Raw genomic sequence first — 23,546 nt, 5'->3', positions numbered from 1 at the left:
CTCGCACCGCTCGCACCGCCCGCACCGCTCGCGGTGCGTGCACCGCCCCTGCCTTCCACAGTGCTTGGCCTGGGAGACTCTTATGAACCCTACTTATAACCTTTCCAATACTGCTGTATCACCCATGTTAATTGGTGTGCGGAGTTTTGTGGGCGGGGCTTCGTCACTTCTCATCATTCTGACATATATTTACGTGTCACTTCGATGGTTGGTAGCCTGGTAGCATCGCGAGTTCCTAGGCACGGCGAGATAGATTATTCGTGAGCTAAAATTTTTCAAACATAATCACTTATCTAGCTCTCCCACAAAAGTTGGTTTTAGCGACGTATTGTTAGTTAAAAACTCTCAATTTTTTTAACAGACTGTAATTTCCCACATGGGCATAATTGCCCGATGTTACCTTAGTGGGCTGTTTTCTTAGAACCATTTTCCTCGAATCATAACCTTAAAACTAAATCGCTTATATTTTCGAATAACAAAATAGCCTTTTACTAATAAGTAGCATCAAAAACTCGTTTATTAACAACCAATCGAAGATTGACCCGACAAATTTTTATGTTACCTTAATTTTTAAAGGTCTGTCAATATCTCAAGAAGCTCCAACGTTCATTCAAGAACCACCGGTGACGGTGGACTTTGCAAACTCAACGGGGGCGGTGATTCCGTGTTCAGCGCGGGGAATCCGTCTCCAGTCATCAGTTGGATCGTGGCGGAAGGCACGAACAGTTGCTCGAACTTAGCGGCCATCGAAGTCCTCGGACTAATAGCGTTTTCCTTTGGGTCCTCGCGGAGCGCTCCCATGGAGGAATAAAACCAGGAGATCCTATTCTTCAAAAACAGTCTTTAACGAAGCTGGAAACTACTACTACCATTTTTATTGCTCCTTGGGAGCGCTCCGCGAGGACCCAAAGGAAAACGCTATAAGACACGTCAGGCAAGATGGTGCCTTGGTCTTTCCACCTCCACCTTTCAACTCCGATAACTACAAACAAGAAGTTCATTCGGCCACCTACAGGTGTCTCGCTTACAATTCCGTCAGAGTCACTGGAAGCCGGAATGTTCGAATCAGAGGAGGTACGAACAATTTTGACTTAATTGTGTTCGCAACAGATGAAAAAATTACTGTAGCTGAAATTTAAATACCTTCATAAAATATTATAGCAAAGTATAGTAGTAAGTTTATGACAAACACCAACCTTGAAGTCTTCAAATCCAAAAACTTCTAAATGCTCAAAAGTTTTATGATTTCTTCTTTGATTTTAAGTTTTCTTCCCAGAGATTTCTCCAAGTTTTGGATTTTTAGCTGATATTTGTGACTTTCTCGGAAATTCCTTGGTTTCTGCAAATATATCGTGATATATTATGTCAAAGCCTAGTCTAATTGTCTCTGAGGTACAAAGGAAAAGCCCAGTTCACAATATACTCTCATTTATCCATACACACAGGTCTTATATTAGACAGTTTCCTATATGTATAAATTTTCGGGGTCGATGAACCCATTTATTACAGTGTTATGAAAGGGAGGGGGAGGTTTGAACGCTTATTGTAACAAAAAATTGTTTATCTTTCTCCACACGCACACGTGACACGCACGAAAGAAAGATATCAAGCAATCAAGCCTTTATGAATGGCGTCGGGGCTGGGGGAGACGTAGAAGAGACGCTGTTCTATAGTTGTTTGCTGGATAGTTTGTTAAGGATCTTGCTAATTATATTAATATTGGGTTTGTCATAAAAAATTGCTATTCTCCGTCAGCCCTTCTCGGGTGTCATATTATTTGTTGAGGCGTCGTCCCACTCCGGAAAAAAGATGTTGCTTTATCGGCAGATGTTGTTTCATTTCGGGGCGGTGAAGGCCAGGGCCAAGGCTTACCAATGAGAAATCGATTCGTATACCCGACTTGAAGGCTCGAACGCCAGCGAGCAGAACCCTTAATTACGTTATTATCTAGTAATCAGTAATAAAAACCCAATATATCAGCGAAGGGAAAAGAAATAGCAATTGCTCCCACTACGGAAAACTATTTCAGTGTAGGGCTTCGTATAATGTTGTTAAATTTATATTTTTTGAAATGGGAGCTTTGAAATTGGCTTAAACAAAACAGTTGCGTTGATTTCAAACCCATTTTCTAACCAATCAAAATTCTTTGCGGGACGAAGCTTCTTTTGACGTCATAATAGGGTAAATTTTTTATCACCCATTTGGAGTTCTTTTTAACTCGACGCCAGTCGCCATTGCCAGATTTGCATGTTACCAAATTCAGAGCCTTAATTATCCAACCGCATTTGATCACAAGTGGCTTTTGCCAGGTTTGTAAGTTGTAAACCTTTTGAATTTCAATCTCTCTGACCGGCATTTAGTAGTAGTAACTTAGTAAGATGCGGAATTATAATAAAAATCAGAGGCCAAGGCTTACGTTCTTGTGGCTCCGAGACCTAATTCCAACTCGTGCCACGTGACTATCGGTTGACCGCCTTTTTTGGCCGGAATTCGGTCGTATGTGGGAACTGAAATAAAATCTTGCCGTCGAAGGCCTGCGCAAAAGTAAAATTTTTAACGCAGCACCAAAGTTTTCCATCGTTATTTTCGGTGACGTGCGAACCTAGCTTTAGGTGTCTTTATTTTGTCAGCGCAGGAAATACCCGTCTTGTTATGGGTCTTTTAAAATGAATAGACGGTCAAACTTGTGTGGAATCCATAAATTACGAGTATTAATTATCTTCGCTTTACATCAAAAAATATGCGAGCAACTCGAGAGCTTGGTAAATTCTGAGAAAAATTGTTAAACGTCAAACAGGCTATAACGAAATGGAGAGTTCACGGTGCGTAACCTTTTAATCAGCGGGGCACGAAGCGTCCCGTATAAAACTGACAGTTCTGGTGTCACGATTGACTGATCAACGCTGTTCGTCGTCTTGTACACCAATTAGATTCCTTATAGAACAGACCATAAACCATCGATTTTGTTAAAGCTAGCTCTAGCTGTACATGGTATTATGGCCAGAGTCAAGTTTAATTCTTGGCTTTCATAAAAGCACTTGCCAATTAAAATTTCTCTATCGGTCATTTTTGTGCCATTATTTAAGACGGAGAACTCCATAGACTCAGCTAGCCGAAATGAAGAAAGCACGATAAACTGTAGTCTGCTAGGTTTGGTCTAATCTTACCTAATATATTTAGGTGATGTAAGACACGGTCAGAAAATTAGAAATAAGAATGGAAGTAACAGGGGGGGAACGTGAACGTGTGATTCATCATTGAAAGAGAGAGCGGGATGGAAGGGAACTGGAGGTGGGCCATGAGCTCGAATGAAACTCTACCTTGCGCACGTCCCAACCCTTCGATAGGCGATTGTTATTGTGCTGCTGCGTAGCGCCATTGTATTTGTATGAGAATTACCGTATATTTTAAACACAGGGGGCATCCTTGAGGTTTGATGCCGTACGACTGTTTTAAAACGCTGAGGGTGCTGGTAGCACATGGTTGCCAGAGATGGAGGTGCAGAAGTTACTTTATAAGTATGCAGATTTCGACTCAATCCCACTCTCCTTTAATATTCACCTTGCTTCTGAGACAAAAAAAAACATGTTTACTGCCTTCCTTCCCCGTGGTATAGTAGGAGTAAAAAGTCGTTTCTCAGAAAGGTCAAGGTCCCGAATGCCTCTTGAGCCCAAGTATCTTGGGTCTTATGCAACAAGCCATTATCAATTCCTACCACCACAACTGTCTGGCGAAGCTTACCATAAGGCCGAGGCTCGTTCCTTGGTGGAATACGGAACTTGGCAAGCTTCGCAAGCTCACTCGTAAACTCTTTAATAAGGCTAAGAGGACTGGGGACTGGACTAATTATAGACAGACCCTCAATAAGTATAATAAAGCCATCCGGGAGGCCAAGAGGAACTCCTGGAGGGACTTTTGCGGTAGCATCTCTGATGCCCCCGCTACTGCCAAGATCATGAAGATCCTGGCTCATGATAACACTCACCAGCTCAGCACCATCAAGGTGGCAGAAGGTGAGTTTACCAAGTCAGGGACTGATACCCTTAAGCATATGCTTAAGGTACACTTTCCGGACTCCAAGGCTTTTGACCTCACAGGCACTGACGCTCCCCCCGTGCACTTTCGGAGAGCACATAGGGCGGACTGGGGCATCGCCAATAAGATAGTTACATACTCTAGACTTCAGTGGGCTGTAAACTCGTTTCAGCCCTATAAGTCCCCTGGCCCAGATGGCGTCTTTCTCGCCCTCCTTCAGGAAGGCATAGACGCCATTGGCCCTTATTTAAAAAATACAGAAATACTAGCTGTTACCCGCGGCGTCGCTCGCGTGTAATAAGAACTTCCATCAAAATGATATAAAGAATGAATAGAGTTTACTAATGACTAATATTTTTGTAGCACCCTAGGAGAAAAGGCACTCGGCATTGCTCGTCAGACCGTCGGGAGATTTTTTATTACTTTTCATGCAGACATTTTTCCATAAAAAGGGTTTTTAAGTTTTTACCCGCCATTTAATAAGATGGCAACAAATCGAACCCGAAAGACCATTCAGCCCGTCTATAGGCTAAAGGAAACCAGTGTACTAAATATTTGCGAAATCGGTTGAAACGCGCGGACTTTGTTACAAAGAGAAGATTTTTTACATTTCTTGGCGTAATTTTTTAAGATGGCAGCGGATTGGAAAAATCTTTCTTAGTACGCGGCTTCTACTTATGAGTAACGTTCCTGCAAATTTTCAGCCTCCTAGGGCAAGCGGTTTGGGCTGGGCGTTGATTATCAGTCAGTCTGTCTGTCAGTTAGTCAGGACTTTGATTTATATAGATATAGATTTTTAAATCTTCGAGGCGAAATACGAAATCGAAGATCAATTGAGTGAATTGAGAAATATCTCCGAAAACGAGAAAATCTTTAGTTCTTTTTGGAAATGTCGATCCCCACCCTAAATCGCTTGTGTTTTTCTAGACGCGAGACTCGCCTGATAAGCGTACGTCAATTTTGAGGCTCAATTCATTTTGGGCGCGATCATTCGTCTGGAAATTCGATACGCCTTGGATATGAGGCACTGCCATACTTTGGTATTAAACCATCCATCAAGTTAAGCTAGCCTAGGCTGTCCAACTCGAATAGCAATAAAGAATAAAGTTTTTACGCAAGCCGCCAACGCTAAAGGTTTACGACAAGGCACCAACGACCATTTGAATGTGGACACTGATCTAAGCACGTACCTCTCTTTTATTGGAAATTATATTAAAGAGATAAAATTGTCTTAGGTAATTCCTGAAACGGTCAGGCAATAAAATAGCCTGTTTGACGATGACTTTACAGTTATTGTCGACCTGATAAGGTGCGTTCATTCGCATCTACCGAGAGATTTGCGACTGATTTTTATCGCTGAACGCGGTTTAAAATTTTGAGTCGCCAAGTCTTAAGCAAAGTTATCATAGTTCCAGATTCTCAGGCTTTCGATTTGCTATTTTGTTATAAGGATACTAAAAAACCGAAATATTCCAGAAATTGAGGTAATGATAAGGATATAGTGGCCCTATCGTTAAAATAGTCGGTGGTAAACGATCTTTAAAACCAAGCTCGGCTGCATGGGAATGATGGCGTTTTAGCAGTTTCCTAAAGATCAAAAGATGAATATTAGAATCCATCTATTGGGAACCGCAATTATGAATTCTTCTATCTTACTTCTTATAATAACTTTCCGTACTTCTCAATATTCAGATGAATGTCTTGATTTGAATGGTCGTTGCCGGTGCATGGTAATTTGCGGTGAAGGATAGGCCTATAAAATTTCCAACTGGAAGAGGTTCTAAAAAGCTTGCTTAGGAAACTATATGCTAATCAGATAGGAGCTTCTATAGCGAAGCTAAATCGCACCCAGCTCATGTTCGTGATATGATTATGCTTCTTTATTCTCAATACCTTCGACGCCTAAACTTAATAAATTTATTTATAAGCTAATATATTCGCGATCCAAAATATTGCTGCGATCGAATATCAGAATTCTCAAGAAAGTATTTTAGCCACATCGTATATACGATGGGCTATTAGTTTGACCTGGTGTGTAGAAGAAGATGAAGATGAAGAAGATGATGATGAAGATGTTTCGTTCGTTATTTTTAAATTGTACTTCGTAAAACCACTTCTAGGTGGCGCTGGCTCCATAATTTTTTTCAACGATTATTAAATTTATAATATTTATTTTCTTCTCCACCACCACCGGGATTCGAACCCGGGACCTAGGGCACGCCAGCCTGTGCTTAGTGACTCGTGAGCTCCAAGAGAGAGAGGGATGGGAGAGATATAGAACCGGTCCGAAAGGCGAGGATTCTAGAGATGGGCAATTTTTTGGTTTCTTCTTAGCTGCAAGGTATCGATGGGACTAATAGTTTTACCCGAAGAGCAATGGTAGTAGTAGCATTAGTAATTAAATTAGTAACGGGCGTTGACGATATGTGATTCACTTTGCCAAGCAGCCATTGAAAAATTATTCCCCCTGACCGGTATATTAGGGGATATTTCACTACAAGTATATTTATTGTAGTATGGATAGCCTGAGTACGCAAACGATGTGGCTTAATTATGGGCTAGACCATCTTGTTTTCTATCTAGTGGCTTTGGCGTCATAAAAAATGCTGCAAAGTTTGGATATTAAACTCTACCCTTACAAAAATCTTCTTAAGAACTCTTAAGAAAATTCCTTGGGAAATTTCTTTGGAAATCCTTAAGGCGTTCTTTAGAAAATTGGGGAATATTGGCCCCTTTTTCTTTGGAAATTACTTTGGAAATATCTTTGGAATTTTCTTGGGAAATATCTTTGGAGTTTTCTTGGGAAATATCTTTGGAATTTTCTTGGGAAATATCTTTGGAATTTTCTTGGGAAATATCTTTGGAGTTTTCTTGGGAAATATCTTTGGAATTTTCTTGGGAAATATCTTTGGAATTTACTTGGGAAATGTCTTTGGAATTTTCGTGGGAAATGTCTATGGAATTTTCTTGAGAAATATATAGGGAAGATTATGGGTTAATTCATTTAGTCACTTGAAACTAGGATAGTTCTCACATGGAAAACCATATCCCAATACAGGGAGTGTAGTTCTTATATGCTGAACTACACCCCTTATAGCGAGGGAAGTTCTCGCATGCAGTGTGAAATGGCTTATAAAGTCAGGCATTTAATCGACTTAAAAACATCCGTAAACGGCAGAAAGTTTTAAACTTGTCCAATTGTATGGGGTACTAAGTGGGTTTTGGAGGCTTTAATGGCCAAGCAGTAGATACAGACGTTGTTGTTAAATTTAATAATGTATATTCACTGAGAGTTTTTCGAGTATCAGAAACGCGTTTAACCTAATTTTCTCTACAATGTTTTTTAAAAAATATTTATTTTGGACTCTAATTACGCTCGAAATAAAGATAAAACATGCCATAAGAGAATTAAGCAAAAATTCCGACTGACAGCTTAGATTCCCTGTAAATCTAAACATAACGATTTTAATTACTCTTATTTTACTTTCAATCTATTTCATCCTTTACATAAACACCTCACGGATTATTAAAGGCAAAAAAAAAAAAAGATAAAAAAAGAAAACAATGGGTAAATATAACATTTCATTTCAGCGCTTGCTGAGTCTTATAGCCTTCGTGAAAGTTTTTAATTTTTTTAACCATCAAGTTAATATCTATCTAGGAAAACTTTAGCTAAACAATTAGGGTAAAAATATTGTTTAGATAATTATATGTAAAGCATAATTGCAATATATCTGGCCCTTTGAAATTCATCTCTAAAATTCTAAACTAATTTCGTTGGAAAATAAACCCTAGACCTTCTTTAGAAATTTATCTCTTGAATTCCAAACGAATTTCATTGGAAAATAAACACTAGATCTTCTTTGGAAATTTATCTCTAGAATTCTTAAAGAATTTCTTAGGAAAATAAACCCTAGAGCTTCATTGGACATTTATCTCAATAATTCCTAACGAATTTCCTTGGGAAATTAACCCTAGACTTTTTTTGGAAATTGATCTCAAGAATTCCTAAAGAATTTCGTTGGAAAATAATCCCTAGACCTTCTTAGGAAATTTATCTCTAGAATTCCTAAAGAATTTCTTTAGAAAATAATCCCAAGAAGTTCTTTGGAAATTTATCTCTAGAATGCCTAAAGAATTTCTTTAGAAAATAATCCCACGACATTCTTTGGAAATTTATCTTTAGAATTCCTAATGAATTTTTTTAGAAAATAATCCCTAGACCTTCTTAAGAAATTTATCTCTAGAATCCCTAAAGAATTTCTTTAGAAAATAATCCCAAGACATTCTTTCGAAATTTGTCTCAAGAATTCTTTAGGAAATTCCAAGGAAGTCTTTGGAAATAGTTTCTTTAGAAAATTATCCCAAGGGCTCCGTAGGGTTCCAAAGAAATTCCTTTAGAACTCTTAAGAACATTTTTGTAAGGGTATAAAGAAAGGAAAAACTGGGAGAGTGGTTTCCTTATTAATACAAAAAGCACTTAATGCGCAATTAAGCAATTGGATCATTAGGATTCTAGGATATTAAATTTACTCTGAAGATCTCCGCATTATTTAGAGTGAAGTAAGAGAGAGTGTGATACAGGTTTTTGTTGGATCAGTCTGCCATAAGTTAAAGGGCGTGTTTTTTGGGTCAGACTGGGTGAAAAATGTCAAAGTAGGTGGATCTAAACGTTTAGTTTCGGAGGTACGGGCTCTCAAACATTGGCCCCAAAACAAGGAAATTGGCACACATGAGGAGTAAGACATATCAGAGTGCTCATCTTGTTTAGACAATTTCAGTAGCCTCTAATCTAAGAACGTTGATGAGCCTTTAGCAGAAGAGCACGTTTAAAGGTAGAAGGACGACTAAGCTGGTTATGTAAAGTTGTTCAAAGTGTAATAGCACAAGAAAGGACATTTAAATAACCATGTTAACTTGGTACGAATAAGTTACAATAACCGGAAACTCATGTGGTATTACAATTGAACTGCTTTTACCTTACCAGCTTATGCACACTATACCTTTAAACGTACACTGCTACTGGCACTGGATAAAAGCTCTTCAACTTCCCTTGATTGGAGTCTATTGAAATTGTCTAAGCAAGATGGGCAGGCTGACATATGTGATAATTTCTCAACAAACATTCACCTACGTTAATAAATGAACTTCTTTCGATGTTACAGAAAGATAAAAACTAGAGACTGAGAATTAATTGCTTTTTATATTAGAGAGTAAATGAATGCTTGTTCCGAATATCCACTCCGGTAATGAATAGATATTTTTTTTTGTCATAAGCACAATGCACGTCGCCTCATTTTTCTCGTTTTACACAAAGGAAATTGATAAAAAGTAGCAAAGCTCGTTTTCCATCTGCCCCAGAAATATGTATCCCATAGTTCGTTGCGATGATTATTTCGGGATCTCGTAATGCGTACACGCTAATTATACCCTTTCTCCACAAAGTTCAAACGCGAGCCTACAAATTTTCTTTTGACTAACGACCCTTCAGCTCGTGTACTTTTTCGTCACTATTAAAATACGAGGGAATAACTTGGTTGTTTTACAATTGGTTAGGGCAGCGGGTTTGATTATTTTGCGGAATTATAGTCAAAGCGGTTGAATGCGAGGAGAAATATTACACAATATTCTTGAGCCTTGGTCAAAATATTTCATTTCCGTTTTATTTTACCCGCTAGCTTCAACCAGTCTAATAAGCTATATATACATTTTAGCTAGTTTTTAAATAGACCAAGAAAAAAAATCCGCCTGTAAGTTGTTTTTCCCTCAGTACTACTGGACTTTGGTATTGAAATCAGTTCGGTTCGGTTCATATTATTCTCGATTCTACTTGAAATCCTTCAACTACGAGTCTACGAAGGGTTCATTTTATAATATTTAGTTGTCGTCTGCTTAGAGTCCTCGTTGTTATCACCAACGCAGTTAAGGCTTAGCACCTTTTTTTAATTTTAAGTTTTTAATTATCAGGTTCAAAACAGAGGCTAAGCCTTGGACACGCCGGCCTACAGCTCTACAAGACTCACGAGTATATTATAATACTACGAGAAGAGTCCTGACCCTTCTGCTTTATCCAGAAAAATACTTAAAACCTTATTTCCCTGCCTGGTCGGAAAACGTTGATTTTGACGGCCAACTTGTCATAGCGTTATTAGTATAAAATGCTCTACTAAGTTGCCTACATATTCTGACCAATCATGAAGGTCCACACTTTTGAGCCTCTCGAGACGGTGTGTATTGCGGTAAAAACAACAAATAGGCGAATATTTTTCTTGGTCTATTAAATAAATAGTGTAATTTTAAAAATATATACCCTTGTGGTAGTCAGTCTTCGAATTTCATAGATAATCAAAATTGCGTACAAATTTCGTCAGAAATGTTGGTGAGTCATGAAAGACTTGCAGAATATCTTGCTAACAAAGAGCAACTGCCAAGTAAAGTAAAAGATAAGTGGGCAAAATGGATTCGTTGATGTACAAGATATTAAATTTTCAGTTTTAAAGGGAAGGTGAAGTAGAAAATCAAGTGATTTTTATCGATTCTTCTACCAATTTTAAGACCAGTCTGCATAGTGAAACATCCAGGCAATACTTCCGAATGATTTTAAAATTCAAATTAGTTCAGATTTTAGGGATAATTTTAAACAAGGACTGCCGACCAATCGCGTAACGCCCTGCCTTTTTGTTAACAAAATTCCCGTGGCACGCTCCATGCCTCGCGCCACGATTGTCACGTCGCGCTCAAATTTTATCAAATCTCGTGATAAATTTCATTCAACACGGAACGTGCCACGAGAATTTTGTTAACAAAAAGGCAGGGCGTTACGCGATTGGCCGGCAGTCCTTGTTTAAAATTATCCCTAAAATCTGAACCTAATTTGAATTTTAAAATCATTCGGAAGTATTGCCTGGGTGTTTCACTATGCAGACTGGTCTTATAATTGGTAGAAGAATCGATAAAAAATCACTTGATTTTATACTTCACCCTCCCTTTAAAGATATGGTTATAAATTTGCTTATCTTCGTTTTTTTCATCATAATTCCATTTACCAATATTATTTACACTCTACTTTTGCTGCCAATTTTATTTCTAGGAAACAATTGGGCTCCTCAGGGATAATAATTTCGACTAATATTAGTTTTTGATGGTTTTAAATACTAGGAGTTGCTAAACATTAAGCTTAAGGAGCTACATTTGGTTATTTGAAAGTAGATATACATGTATACACATCACTGTTAATTAAAATAATGGATTATAAAATGTATACTCGACCAAACCATTACAATTAAATAATTCGCAAATTTCATGAAATATATATTCTGAAAGTGGTATATTAATGGAAAATCGAAGATCTGTATTTTTTTCTCTTTCAAATTATCGATGTTTTATAATCATGTTTTTAAAATTGATCGCGCTAGTCCCTTCTTAAGTATCACTGCAACACAGGATAATAATACACCTCAAGGGTGCCAGTTTCGCACAATAGAACGTTGTAATTCTAAACAGGATGCAATGTTTTCTTCAATTTCGTCTCCCTCACACCATATTTTAAAACAGTGATAATTTTCAAATTTCGAGTGAACTTGATTTACCAGAATAAATACAAATACGTCCCCGGCTAGCCCATCTTTAAACACTGAGCTCTGCGAAGTTCCGAATGTCCTTGATATCCTGTAATCCTAACAAGAAGTATTTACTATAAGAAGGCCTAAAAATACGTTCGGTGCGCGCGTGGTATACGACAATATCCCCCCATGGGTGGGGGAGGCTGGAAACCAAGGCGGGACTTAATATTTTATCTTACTCTATGTTTTCCACCATCTATCTCTTTTACCTTCTCGTTAAGCCTTGGTTTGGTTTTTGGAACTCACGAACTCATAAGTTTATATAGAACGAACGATTTTCACGTAGAGACACGTATTCAAAATCCATTAAGTTAGGTTCAAAACCTTTAACTAACTTCTTAATGGCAATTAAACACCATTCGCGAACCGTTTCAGCACCGCTGGCAGCCTCCATTTTTTGTATACTTTGCTCGAGGACGTCGGAATACGTCATTTGCGTCTGTATGACCTATCCCCACGGGATCCAATAGGAATGCGCAGAGCAATGACGGACATGAAAGGGGTGGGGCTTACTTGTCCACTAACACCGGCGTAAGTGTAGAAGCGTAAAATCTCGCCACTTAGGTCTTCTTATAGTAAATTCCTTCTTGTCCTAACGATACTTTTGCTCGTGCTTACAGCACATGCACGGTATAGCATCTCAAAGTTTTCCTATCGCCCATCGGGTTTATAAAATTTATTATTGTTTCAAATGTTCCATGGCTCTTTTACGCGAACTTCAGCTAGAATGGGAGAGCTCTGCCGAGCTGTGTATTAGGCGTGTTACTCGAAATATGAAAGATATAAAAACTCTAAGCTCGCCGAAAATGGATCGAGAAAAGCTGTACTAATATATTCGTGTCACGAGGGTCTTGGGGCACCGCTCCCCCGGCTCTAAATGAACTTGGCCATATATCAAAACACTGGCAATAGGATTATAAGTAACATAACAACAATAAGAATGAAAGACAATCAAAAATTAATGAAGGCCACGAAGATGTGTTAATTTCAGAGTAAAACGATTTAATTAAACCGAGCTTGTTAATTTATTTCGCCGCTAAAGAAATGTAACTTTCGTAGAAGCAATGAACCCTTGGAAACTGAGGTGAGAGAGCCATCACCCTCCGAGGAATTTTATATCATAGTGGTTAACCCTTCTTCATCTGGTTTCGGGCCATAACCCCAACATATATAAGTTGATAGGATATAAATCTTTTTATGGGAAATTTAACATTTCGGATATCAGTGGGAAGTAGATATCATATTTAATGTTGTTATGCTATTTAAGATCCTGGACTGTTGTGTTGTCCACTCGAGTTACTTTGAATGATTAGTTTCTATTTTGTCTTGACCGAAGCTGCTTTTACTGTGATTGATTAGTTCGTTAAAAGTATATTCTTTAAATTGTACAATATAATTTCTACGCTGTTTTAAATATTACTTTTAAAAGAAGTCGGTTAAAATTAATTTCATGTTCTCACCAAAAATATATTACTGTAAATCAGGACAGCATTTTTTATAAATGGTGGGGTAAACATCTAACTAGCTTGAGGATGCATAACGTCTTGCTGTCAAGTCCCTATTAAATAAAGGTTTCAGTGTAGCTTGGTTAATTGAAGATATGGTTACAAAACGGATAAAGATTTGTATAACATTGCAGTAAGATTAGTTAAACGTAAAACTTTTGTCCATTTTATTTCGATAACAATCTTTTCGGCTTTTAACTGTACACACATCCAATAAATACGCTCCTTGCCTTGATTGACTCTTGGTAATAAATCCCTCCTTTAATTATCTGCTTTTGAATATTTAATTTCGTTATATGTCGTCCACTCGCACTGCAGTTTTGATTTCCATTTATATTCAGAAGGGAATTGGGCGTCCTCTTTGAATAATTAAAAGATTTTATACCAAAAGCCTTATTTCAAGGAGTAGCAACTTCTTTTTCAAGTTGAATGTGCTCGACTCTTAAAACTTACTGCTTCTCTGCTCTTCTTTAAAATTTACACGAGCTGGTGTTACATGGAAAACGTGCCTATTTTTCGCAGTTGAGAATAAAGGCCGGTGTTGAGGGTAAAAAATGAGAAAGAAAGAAAATATTTTAGCCTGGAACACGCGTTTTTGAAAACTAGTCTTTATGTAAATGGAAAGTATCTACATTTTATTCCTTAAGCCATATTTTTGTCTTGTTTAGCACGACTCCATAAATGTGACAGCGTTCTCTGGGTGTGGTCTAAAACTTTTCGTTTCTCTGACTGTCAAATTATTTAATTCTTCTTTTCGAAGTACAGCCCAGGACACGTAAATGGGAATTTTCATAATTTCTCTGGGAGTCTAGAAATGCTATTTTTTCTTCAATATCATTAGTAAGCCGATCGCGTCAAATCCGGAAACGCTATTTTAACCTAATCTCGGATATTACATTACTTTTAATGGCGTTGCTGCTAATGGCCACGTTCTCTCCGTGTTCAAATAAGCTTTTTCCCCTTCTCTTTAAAAACGAATTTAAATTTTATTTGTAATTTGTACTAAAATTTTATGGGTTTTGGGAAACAGACTGTATTTGATATGACTGGTAGCCATAAGTCAGGAGCCAATGAGAAATCATCCATGAAATAATTTTGATCCCAACGAAAACATTAACATTTACATAGGCCAGGCCTCACACAGTAGCCTCTCCACCGTGAAACGTTCCGAGATCCCATTTAGAGCCAAGTCTGTAATTTTCTTATTCATTTTCCTTGGTTGAGATCATGAGAGGCAAAGTGAATCACGTGGTTGTCCCCAAAACGCTCTTTTTATTGTACTCTCACTTCCTATGTCGTAACAAGCATCTTGGAATGGAAAGATAGGTCAATAAGTACACGTATCAATTCTTCTGCATTTCTTGCAAATTTAAAGCTCCATAGCTCTATTCTTATGAAATTTCAATCCTCGTGTTTTCCGATCGCATTGTTATTGCAAGGGGCTTCCGATAAAGCTTAATCCCATTGTTATTTGGAAACCCAGTTCCATTATGAGTTAAATCCATCGCTTTGTCATATTGTGAAAAGCCGCTTGTCCAACAATTGCTTTAAAGATTCCCTCAAAAGATAGTCGGATATTTAAATTGGGCTTAGGACAGAGAGGGTTCCGAGCTTCTTGACGCATTATTGGCAACTGGGTGAGGATGCTTAGACCGTCGTAAAGGCCGAGGCTTAACTGCCCCACGTTCTATTTATAAGGCTAGAAAATATTTTCCATATTTCTCTTTTTGTAAAGACTCGCTTTGGACGGAGTTTCCGGGAGTTCGTCGGCGGCTTTTCGAATCGATGAGCTAAAGAGCTGACTAAACGGAAAAACCAATTCCGAACTCACCATTTTTGCCGATAAAAGAAATAAAAGTAAAGTCGAAACTCGCACATTTATCTGGTCTTCTTCCAATCGCAACCACCCAAAGTTTTTCTTTCAAACTGCGCCCTCTACGTTTAAAGGAAAAGTTATGAAATTGATCTATGGATGTATAAACGCTAGTTTTCCCTTCACTAATCGCGTGATATTACTTTGTCATTTGTACACGAAATAAAGAAATTCTTACTATTAGACTTATAAATGGATATCTCGAAAAATGATGGTACTGTACTCTTGAAATACATTTGGTCCCATGGACGCTTTTGAGTGGATAAAGTCTTGACAATTTGCTGTCCAAGTTATCATTTTCGAGTTATGTTTTTAGTGTTTTATGGATGACCAATTAATATAAAGTAAGAAACTAGGACTCGCGTTCTTTGCCAGTTGTTAATGGTGTCAATTTCAAAATTCGAAAACCAATATTCAACGAATATTTAATTGAATTTACGATATTCTAATTACCCGAATGCCTCGAAAGCTGAATTGTATATATTTTGACAAGAGAAATTTGAAAAGATAAGATAAAAGTAAATACGGTAACAGGGTCAGGAAGTGCGTACATACGATTATTTTGCTACATCTGGTAATAAAAACTCCATGTAAAAGTAATTCTATTCAAGAAAGGTTTTTCTTTACCACTATCAGAAGTAAGATGAGACCAGAAGTACTGAGCTAACCTAATTCTTCACTTGGCGAAAGTGAATATTCTTGATAAGACACCAACGGTTGGCCCTCTGGTAGTGGTTTCTGAATTTTCCCTCCAAAACATGAGACGCTCGTGGCGGTAGACGGCCGAACTAGATTCAAGCACCCGCGTCCGTGTTCCGCGGCTTTAGATTGAGGGGAAGGGGGTAGGAAATGTTATTGGAATCGACCAATTTTTTTCTTCCTAGTGTAGGCGCGATTGAAGCGGCATAAAATCCTCAAATTTGTTCACTAGTGCCAGGATCTACTGCTACCCTTACAAAAAACATCTTAAGAGTTCTAAAGGAATTTCTTTGGAACCCTACGGAGCCCTTGGGATCATTTTCTAAAGAAGCAATTTCCAAAGACTTCCTTGGAATTTCCTAAAGAATTTTTGAGATAAATTTCCAAATAATTTCTTGGGATTATTTTCTAATGAAATTCTTTAGGAATTCTAGAGATAAATTTCCAAAGAATGTCTTTGGATTATTTTCTAAAGAAATTCTTTAGGAATTCTAGAGATAAATTTCCAAAGAATGTCTTGGGATTATTTTCTAAAGAAATTCTTTAGGAATTCTAGAGATAAATTTCCAAAGAATGTCTTGGGATTATTTTCTAAAGAAATTCTTTAGGAATTCTAGAGATAAATTTCCAAAGAAGGTCTAGGGATTATTTTCTAAAGAAATTCTTTAGGAATTCTAGAGATAAATTTCCAAAGAATTTCTTAGGATTATTTTCTAAAGAAATTCTTTAGGAATTCTAGAGATAAATTTCCAAAGAATTTCTTGGGATTATTTTCTGAAAAATTCTTTAGGAATTCTAGAGATAAATTACCAAAGAATTTCTTAGGATTATTTTCTGAAAAATTCTTTAGGAATTCTAGAGATAAATTTCCAAAGAATTTCTTAGGATTATTTTCTAAAGAAATTCTTTAGGATTTCTAGAGATAAATTTCCAAAGAACGTCTAGGGAATATTTCCCAACGAAATTCTTTAGGAATTCTTGAGATCAATTTCCAAAGAAGGTATAAGGTTTATTTTCCAAAGTTTTTCACATTTTAAGTTTGTGGATGACGAAAATTATGGCACTAACTCATTTTTTTCTATTGTGGATGTTTCAATGTAAGTAGGGCACATACGTCCGCGACAAGGATGCGATTAGTCAGGGTTCAGTATGTGTTTAAGCAGGGAAGGAAATGAGGTTTACTTGGTAGGTGACGGAAGGGGTGTGGGGGTCAAGTTACCTCCGGCGGACACGGGGCAGTCGGCACCTATAGGGTAGGATCGCCGGCATGTGTCTTATTCCCTCAAACTTTGCCGCCCAGAAGCTTGGCTTACAGGAGTGCGCCACACTCCCGCCTGGCACTAATACTTTAAAAGTAAAATAAGAGTATATAATTAAAATCGTTATGTTTAGATTTACAGGGAATCTACGCTGTCAGTCGAAATTTTTGCTTAATTCTCTTATGGCATGTTTTATCTTTATTTCGAGCGTAATTAGAGTCTAAAATAAATATTTTTTAGAAAACATTGTAGAGAAAATTAGGTTAAACGTGTTTCTGATACTTGAAAAACTCTCAGTGAATATACATTATTAAATTTAACAACAACGTCTGTATCTACTGCTTGGCCGTTAAAGCCTCCAAAACCCACATAGCACACCATACAATTGCACAAGGTTAAAACTTTCTGCCGTTTACGGATGTTTTTAAGTCGATTAAATGTCTGACTTTATAAGCAATTTCACACTGCATGCGAGAACTTCCTTCGCTAGGCCTATATGGGGTGTAGTTCACTACACTCCCTGTATTGGGATATGGTTCTGCGTGTAAGAACTATCCTCGTTTCAAGTGGCTAAATTAGTTTACCCACTTCTCAAGATATTTCCCAAGAAAATTCCAAAGATATTTCCAAAGTAATTTCCAAAGACATTTCCCAAGTAATTTCCAAAGACATTTCCCAAGTAATTTCCAAAGACATTTCCCAAGTAAATTTCAAAGACATTTCTCAAGAAAATTCCAAAGATATTTCCCAAGAGAATTCCAAAGATATTTCCCAAGAAAATTCCAAAGATATTTCCCAAGAAAATTCCAAAGAAATTTCCCAAGAAAATTCCAAAGATATTTCCCAAGAAAATTCCAAAGATATTTCCCAAGCAAATTCCAAAGATATTTCCCAAGAAATTTCCAAAGATATTTCCAAAGCAATTTCCAAAGAAAAAGAGGCCAATATTCCCCAATTTCCTAAAGAACGCCTTAAGGATTTCCAAAGAAATTTCCCAAGGAATTTTCTTAAGAGTTCTTAAGAAGATTTTTGTAGGGGTAGAGCTCTTTACTTCTAGTCTCATCTTACTTATGCCACTATTTATTTCAATTTTTCCCCGATTCATATATCACAGTGAATGAAATTGAATCTAGGAGTTGTGATACTGTACCTTTTAGGGTTTTTTATTTTTCATCAATAAAGGAGCATTAATGTAGTGATCGGGTTATGATGGTAGTTTATGAAGGAACCATTCCGTTACGCTTATGTCGATATTTTCTTTAGAACGATTATTTTACCCAAGTTATAACTCATACCTGCCCCTTACCTACTCCCGCTCAATCGCCCATTTTTCTAAAAGGCTACTTTTAGCCCGCTTTTCTGACGTTCGATCCAACTAAAGTGCGTTCCAATTTCCTCGTAAGCCCGAAAGTCGTTTTTCAAGTTACCAAATCATACCATAAGCGAATTATTATCCGCTTATGATCATACTAATAATAGTTACGTTTCTAAATGAGTCTTGTAATGTTAAACCCCATAGAGATTTTGATCCCATTTGGGATCGATTAAAATTATAAAATCACCAGTGTGCCACCTGCTGAAAATTAGAACACATGTTTTGACTATGGAGTGGTACTGAGATGCGAGGAGCTTCGGGAACGTGACGTCAATATTGATAGTCCAAATTGTATAGCATGAGCTGAAGACTTCCAATATGGTTGCCAAAACTGAGGTAGGAGATTGGATGGTGTGACGTCACGAGAATTTTCGTAATAGCAGACTTTACAGGATACTATAAAAGGGTGGTGGGACTGAACTACCCACCCACCTACATTTAAACACTGATCACTTTGAAATTAATTTCGAGTGGCCACTAGAAACAATCCTAATTTCCAATGCAACCCCGTGTAATACATGGCTTATACTAAGTCACTTTTTTTCGAATTCGGTTACTAAAAGTCACTTTTTTCAAATTCGGTTACTAAAATTAGTTACTATTTCTCACTGTTTTTGGGTTTGTGAGTCTTTCGGTGTTATTGATTTTCTCGACTACAACGTTAAAGTAACATATTTGACTGTATGGCGGTTTAAACGCAAAAATAGCGAGATGACAGTTGATCAAACCCCAAAATTGTGGAGCTCGAATGTTTAACTTAATATTTAAAATCAATCCAATTCAAATGAATGTTTTCTTTTTGATTTGAAACGACATCAATTGCTTTGCATTCTGAGCTGTGCTCCAAAATAGTTTAATTGAATTTCGCATTTGACCTTTCCTTTGACCGAAAATATCTAAGCCCATCGATTGGGCTTAATTACGACATCAACCTTTAAAATATCTTTTATTACAGAAAATAATTATGAAATTTGGACGTAAGCACTGGGAAAATCGGAGTCGTAATTTACTGCATGTTTCTAAATGTACACCTCCCTTTGGCCACAGTCTACCCTCTGATTACTAAATAGTAAATTACTATTCCAATTTTTTCCTTTCAAACAAATGAAAAGTTGGCTTTATTTCTTCCACACTGTATTTGAAGTTATCTTTGAATAATCGTATTTTGAAAATTGCATTGGATCAAATGATTTTAATATTTTATGAAACACGTTGTCTCGAATATACACGCTTGTGTTCCTTTCGTTTGTGGATTTCTCATTCGCGCTTCGAGCATGGATAGGAAAAAGTGTTTTCGCATAGTGATATATAGGCATCGCCATCACTAGTTGGAGATAAATCGAGCAGAATTCCGATTGGAATGCTAATAGCGCGCGAGGGCCCGCCGGATCATTACGGCATCATCATCTTCCTTCTCCAGACCTTCATTCAAAGAGAAACATGATTGACAACGCTCTAATCACTCTTTAAACTTTGAACACCCTATTAAAAACGTATAACAGAAAATGATTCAGTAAGAGCAGCGTGTTATTCATGTTGCCTCTAAGTCGAAGAAAAAATATATTTACTAATCGCCTCCCGAATGTGTAATAGGGTATAAAGGTCTCGTATGAATATTAGTGCAAGGGCAATCCAAATTACGCTTACCAGAAGTCCATTAAATTAGCCTAGGCTAATTTAATGGACTTCTGCGCTTACTAAAAAGGTTTCGCTAAGAAGTGTGTGATCAAATGGAAGCAAAAATATTCTAATGGCTTCTAATTCCTGAAAGCCGACTTGACTACTGTCGTCGATATTAAACTTACAAATTATGTTATAATATTAAAGTAGATAGCTGAATGGTTCATTTTGAAGGAATCTAGAGAGAAAGCGAGGTTTGGCGTGATGAACATCATGTTGGGCACTACGAAAGTCTTTAATCAACTCCCATCGCTTGCCACACTTTCTCTTATTCCTTTTGGTTATGCAATATGTTTTAAATGACACCCACTATTGTTAAAGGATATCGCGAGCAAACATAACGATACTTTTAAATAATTCATCGGGACCAAATTTATCATCTAAATTTTCAAGAAAACAACTCAACAAGAATTTAGTTTTGTTCAAGAGTTAACAATATTTTGCAGACCATGCAGCTTTTATTTCCCAATTATAACTGACTTTGGTTCAATAGACCCCTGGAAGGGCAGAGAAAATACGTGTAAGAACCAAGGAGTAATATATTACGCTTTTAGAGCTACCCATTTTCTAGTTTCAATAATAAACTAGTATGATAGAGAAAACCATTTATATAGAAATTCACCATTACGAAAATAAATAGGAAATGCGTATCACGCTTATTAGGTTATTTATAATATTGTCAATAAACACAGCACTAAGATAATGTATTATCCTCTCGTAGTGGCTTTTCGGTGGACGGCTCTAAAAGGTTTTCCTGGAAAAAAAGAATATAGGAAAAAGAACGTAAAAAGAATTTGGCGTAAGAAAAGAAGGTAATGAGCAGGTCGTAGCCTAGATTTGAAAAACTGAAGAAGAGCCATTTGGAATCCATTTGGTGCAGCTCGCCAATGAACACCAAAGATATCATTGACTAAACTGCAGCCAACCCACATCGTTTGCCAATACAAAAGTATTACCATAAGTTAATTAGATATTTTTCATAAGTCTGACACTACCTATACGTCGTAATGCTAGAGACTTTCTGAGAGCTATTTCGAGAACCACTAAGAGAATTGACTACACTCGGTTAGTTTTTGCTGTCCACCTTCCTATTTAGTCTATACTAAGCCTTTGACCGTGCCTCACCAGTCGTCGCTTTACGAAAATCAATGACCTACGCCACTTTGTAACGAGTGACAAACTTATGGAACATAACTTATGAACTTATGGTATTACTATACATACATGCACGCGATATCGTGGACCTATCTTTACTTTTCGCATCGGAGCTTTTTCTAAATGTAGCCACTCGATTTTTGTAAGGAAACTTTTTCTGTTCTCTTGGCCACCGAAGTAAGTCGCGCTAAGTTCAAATACTTGTTTTGTTCATGCTTGACCTCATTTAAATGGAAGGTATTAGTAAAGACAAATAGAATAACAAAGTGAAGCACTATGGATGCACGGATGCAAGCATTTCCTAGTGACCATTATTCAAGTCTTGACCTCTTTCTGCCAACCTTCTTTGAGAAACTAATCAGCACTCGTCTTACCGGGAAAGGGAAGAAGATGGAGAGGTTGGGTTTAGTGGGACTGACCGTTGGTACCAGAGTCAAATAGAACTGGATGGATAAAAGTTTAACATAGTGTCCAATATGAGTTTACGAAACAAAGTCTCCACTCTCTAGCTTCTTCGTTCGACCAATCAGCATTGTACTTTATTGAGGCATTCGGTGCCTAAGAACATTTATATTTGCTGTTGATAATAGATTTCACACGGCAAATATGGTTGCTAAATAAAACTCTTTTTTTCCATGTGCTCGGCTCTATTATTCATCGGCTAGTTTTCCTTAAACATGTTATATTGCCATTTTCAAGCAATTTTCTTAGCTAGCATACTTATATCGGTAAATAGCTTGGTACTATCCTAAAGGCAATACTGTTCACTCTAATGGATTTGAAAAAAAAAAATAACTTAAGCTGACTGTTTCGACAGTTTAGAATATAATTATCTGGAAGAACTGTGTCAAAATTTACATATTGAGGCAGAGGCTTGTGTACTTAACGTTTATCAAATGCGTCGTTAGTGAAGACCTCTACAAAGAATTAAAAGTGATTAACTATTTCTGTGATGTTATTTGCACTTTGGGGTTGAAAAAAGGACGCGGTTGGGGGAAATATCAGTTACTTATGATAAATATAATCTTTGGAGAAGAAACAATGGATTTGTTTGGGTTAAAGATATATAGGAATGGAAGCGTTATCTTATTTTGTATCCTTTTACGGGGAAATCTATTATAGATGACCAGGAGCATCGCATCAGCAGAAGTAGATCATATTACAGCTCCCTAGAAGTACTGGACGATATAACATCGCTGTGCATCAGCATTGTCTCCCAGCGCTGAAGGGAAGAGGGTATATGCGAAACGCAGCGGCGAATTTGTGAACTAAACCAGAGGAATGATTTTGGCGCGAAAGAAATTTTTAAAAAGCGGGCCAAGAAAACGGAAGTACGTAGTAGCCAACGAGAAAAGGTTTGGAGAGAAGAGCGCGGAAGGAAACAAGTTGTTCCATACATAGTGTTGCGTTGAAAATATAATACTAGAAGTCCACTTTGTTTTTACGATTTTAAAAAATAATTGGCGGTCTATAGGTATTTCGCTCAATTTCTAAACGCTTGTGTTGAAAAGGAAATTAATATGAATTCAAATGTTCAAAATAAAATTCATCATGCTAGAACATTTTTAATGCATCCCCAATACAGCACTGAGTTTCCACCGATTTATAGGTTTTTAGCGGGGATAGTTGGACCGATTTATTACGAATTATAGGTTATGTGCGTCGACATAGAAATTTGTTTTCCTTTTTTAAGTCTGACAAATGTTTTCAATGCTTTAACGTTTTCCGTTTGCGAAAGATGCTGGTCAATATTTTTCAGTTTTACAAAACGTTTTAGTCGCTTAGGGTTATGTGATTTTAATATCACATATAAATTGTGTTCAGATGTGTCTTTCATTTGGGCATGCGACGATTGTAATTAGTTACATTGATCCTAGACGTTTTTCCTAATTAGCAAAGAAACATAAGCCATTCAAAATCAAAATTATAGCCCGATAACAAGCTTCACTCTAATCACAACTCTGACGGCGGTCTGACAGCCATTAGGCTACCATCAACCGGAACTTCCGTAGTCTAAAGAAACTCCAGATCCGGGTTAAAGGGCAAACTATACTTGTAAAACTGAGCTATAGATGGCAGGCTTGGATGTCTTGGAAGAAAACGCTGTTTACAAAAGCATAACCTACGTCCAGTACTTATAGGGAGCTGTAATATGATCCACTTATGGCATCAGACATATGATTTTTCCATCTGAAACTACGCAGAGCATGTTCTACTCTGAAGTATTGTAGGCCTTGTCTAGGTTATTCAAGCAACTTTCTACGACCTGACTAATCACTCCGGGCCGTGGCTTCCCAAAGTGATAAGGTAATGTAAAGCATCCCTTCTTTCGGAAAGTAGTAT

General features: G+C 37.2%; 1 long non-coding RNA gene across 1 annotated transcript; it reads right to left on the bottom strand.

Moving 5' to 3' along the window:
• Positions 1-2,350: 2,350 nt before the first annotated feature.
• Positions 2,351-3,689, bottom strand: LOC149692857 (uncharacterized). Its single transcript, XR_016382921.1, has 3 exons — positions 2,832-3,689; positions 2,603-2,769; positions 2,351-2,534 (listed from the first exon to the last, which is right to left on the bottom strand). It is a non-coding gene; the product is annotated as an uncharacterized LOC149692857 (long non-coding RNA).
• Positions 3,690-23,546: the final 19,857 nt, after the last annotated feature.

Source organism: Phalangium opilio, unplaced genomic scaffold (assembly GCF_054372755.1).
Source record: "Phalangium opilio isolate 3A_F unplaced genomic scaffold, DU_Popi_V2 ptg000024l_1, whole genome shotgun sequence".
Classification (NCBI taxonomy): domain Eukaryota; kingdom Metazoa; phylum Arthropoda; class Arachnida; order Opiliones; family Phalangiidae; genus Phalangium; species Phalangium opilio.
Note: the sequence above shows the minus strand (reverse complement) of the source record. Positions and strands in the feature narration are given on the sequence as shown.